We start from the raw sequence: 2409 nt of genomic DNA, 5'->3' as shown, positions 1-2409 counted from the left end.
CTTCGTTATCATATCAATTCAATTGTTGTTTCCAAATCCCACTGACGGAGCCATCAAGACCTTCCCAAGTTTATGCTATATCTCTCCTTTATCATTTCCAATGAGAATGGTAGTATGCCAAATCCGTTGCTTGTCATCAATTTAATTGATGAAGGATAAGCATAATGTAATTCTTATTCTTGTTTCATCCAAGTGATTAATTCCTTATTCTTGAGGTTCATCAAATTCTTGATCTCAGTTGTCCTTCTTTCTTTCCTGAGTTCCCTGTTTTCTCGGTTATATCATTTCAAAGCTTCATCTAATCATTGCAAGGCTTCTCCCGGAGTTATTTTCAACTTTCCCTTTTCGTTTGATCATTCTTTTATTACCGGAGTTCTTCATGGAGACTCAACATGGTGGTTCGTCAAGGGTTCTTTTCATTCTTCAATTGTCTTCAAGATTTGTCTCGAAGTTATGATCCGCCAAGCTATACTCAAAAATAAACATGGTGTTCAACACATGTCTTGTTTTGAGGAGTTCAAGCATTCTTCATCTTGCATTCCGAAGTGCAATTCTTTCTCTCTTATCTTTTGAGGTGGTGTTATGTCACTCTTGACAATTTCCCTTCGTGTTCCATGATTCACAAGTTGTCCGGAATGACATATTTTAAACTCATCATTTTCAATTCGTTTATGAGATCCTTGCAACCCATCAATCTCTTCATTGGAGTTATTTGGGGTTATATTTCACCTAAAGATTTCCCTAAGGATTGTTTATATTAATGGTGCTCATAAATGACCCAAGTTCTTCATTTATCCTCCTGGTGAAATAAGTTTCTCATCTCCTTGTTGATATCAATCCGATCTTTTGTTTCTGTTATTGGCAGAATTTCACCTCATAGTTTTGAGATGTCTTCCATAAGCCAACATCAAGCTTATCCTTTCGTTGTTGATAATCCAACAACTCTGTTCTAGCATTTGTTGTTAGTGTGCTCTCTCAAGATCTTGTTTCCCTCCATTCATGCCATTCCATTCTTTCATTTCTTCCGGAGGCATTGCGTTGTTGCTCTCTTCTCTCATCATCTCGAGTTGTGAGGATCGTGTTCTTTTCAAGCTTATCCATTTAACCGGAGTGTTGTGTCCTCCAAGTTCTTTTCATCTTATCAAGTCTTGCATCTCGTTTCTACCAGAGTGCTTGCATGTACGTCTTATCCACTATACCCCTTTTCTTTTGTCTTTCAACCTACAAGGTCCTAGTAATGTTCCTTGTTCCTCTTTACTAACGGAGTGTTTTCAACTTCGATCATCTCCATTGTTTCCTGTTCTCAAATGGTTTAACCTCTCAAAGTTTATGGTTTCACTCGTTTGTCGAAGAAGCAACGTAGTTTTACCTCTTATCTTCCTCTTCCATTTCCCTCTGGTGCCATGCTAGATCTCGGGACGAGATCCTCTCATAGTGGTGGAGTGTTGTAACGCACCGGATACAACTTTCCATATTTGTAACTCCGACTCTTGCCTTTTCTGGAGATGCGATACGAATTTCCCTTCGTGGTTGGGTTTTTGTCTTTGTTTTGCTTTTTTTCATGCCATGCATTTCATATCATGTCCTCATGTGCATCGCATTTGCATTCGTGTTTGTCTCATGCATCCGAGCATTTTCCCTGTTGTCCGTTTCGCAATCCGACACTCCCACATGCACCCGGCGCACCCCTCTTGTCTCTTTTCGTGAGCGGGAGAAAAACGTTCTCGGAATGGGCCGAGATTTGTCAAGTGGCCTTGGTACATCACCGGTAGACCGCCTGTCGAAATTCGTTCCATTTGGAGGTCGTTTGATACCCCAACGGTAAATCGGGTAACTGCAAAAGCCTCTTTGGGTTGCAGCCCAACACCCCTTCAAAACGGCCCAATAACCCATCTAAACCATCTCCATGTCCTCCGCCGTCGGATCATGATCGTGTGGGCGAAAACGGCACCTCATTTGGACACTCCCACCTCCTTCTACCTATAAATATGTGATCCCCTCCGAATTTCATGCAGATGAAACCCTAGCTTCTTCCTCCTCCCGCCGCCGGACATGTCCGCCACCGCCCTCCGGCCAACCACAACGCGCCACCTCACTGCGCCGCCTCTCCCCGTGTGGCCCGCGAGGCCCATGGCCGGCCCACCCGTGCCCGCGCCGGTCCGGAGCCGTTGCCCGACCGCGCCGCCGCCCGGCCCGAGTGCCGCCCGTGTGCACCACCGCCACCTCGTCGTTCGTCACCGGCAGCCGCCGCCGGAGATGAGTGCCCCGACCGCCCCTTTTCCCTCCCTTGCTCTCCTTCCTGATCTAACCTCTCCCGGCCTCCTGCTTCTCTCGCTGCAGGAGCACAGCAGCCATGGCGCTGCCCCTACCACCTCCCAACGCCGGCCATGTGGGGCCCCGAGGCCCTCG

The sequence above is a fragment of the Triticum aestivum genome, chromosome 4A (genome assembly GCF_018294505.1).
Source record: "Triticum aestivum cultivar Chinese Spring chromosome 4A, IWGSC CS RefSeq v2.1, whole genome shotgun sequence".
Classification (NCBI taxonomy): domain Eukaryota; kingdom Viridiplantae; phylum Streptophyta; class Magnoliopsida; order Poales; family Poaceae; genus Triticum; species Triticum aestivum.
Note: the sequence above shows the minus strand (reverse complement) of the source record.